Below are 962 nucleotides of genomic sequence, written 5' to 3' on the forward strand. Positions count from 1 at the left end.
ACTGTAAATGCACTTCAAGCAACTAAATCATTTAACATCTAATCAATACTATTCATATTGCACCATAAACACACTTTCATCCTGCTTGAGAAAGCTGTTATGACTGTTGTTAACTGGAAAAACTGAAATTCTGCTTTCGTGAACTAAAAAGTATGATGCTAAAATAAAGGAATAAAGCCAAAAATACTATCAAACTGTCCACTTTGAACAACTTTGAAAAGAACTGAGTTTAAAACAGGTGAATTAAATCTAATTGTGCCATGCTGCCATCACCTGGCCATTTCAATTAAAGCAACTTTTACTGATCTGTGTTGTGTTCCGTGTGAACTGGTTTGTCTTTAGCTCAGGCTCAACAAATAGAAAACAGCAAACAATTGACTCAACACATAAGTGACATCATGCAACAGTCATGGTCCTTTTTGCCAACTTCGCCTCTGCGGAACTGTGGTGCTACAGAGGCGGGTCTTCAAACAACCTCTGAACAAAAGTAGTAACCTTTACAAACTCACTTATTGTTTCCTGTGGAGGCGGACAGACATGTTTTATCTCTGCTGGCTGACTGAGTGAGGAGTTTCAATATGTTTTTGCACAACAAAGCAAGCAATGAAATTACTGTGGGCTGTGTTTTAAAACGATGTGGGTTGTATTTTTACCTGCATGTGTCACACCTAAGCGAGAGATATTTAGGTTTTGTGGTCATAAAGAAAGTTAGAAAAAAACGACATCTCCAGTCTCATGGGTGAGTCAATCAGCTGTGAACACAGATGTTTGTGCTGCAACATACTGTGAGTGTAAATTACTCTCTGAAAAGTAATTTATGGGGCGCTGTTTGTAAAGTTACACAGTCAAAAATTACCACCAATATTTTTGTTTTATTTAGCCTTTTATAAGAAAAAAAGAACATATTTGTTTTTCAAAGTCAGTTTTCACCATATGATTTATACATGTATAAATGTCATAGT

Source organism: Austrofundulus limnaeus, unplaced genomic scaffold, assembly GCF_001266775.1.
Source record: "Austrofundulus limnaeus strain Quisiro unplaced genomic scaffold, Austrofundulus_limnaeus-1.0 Scaffold359, whole genome shotgun sequence".
Classification (NCBI taxonomy): Eukaryota; Metazoa; Chordata; class Actinopteri; order Cyprinodontiformes; family Rivulidae; genus Austrofundulus; species Austrofundulus limnaeus.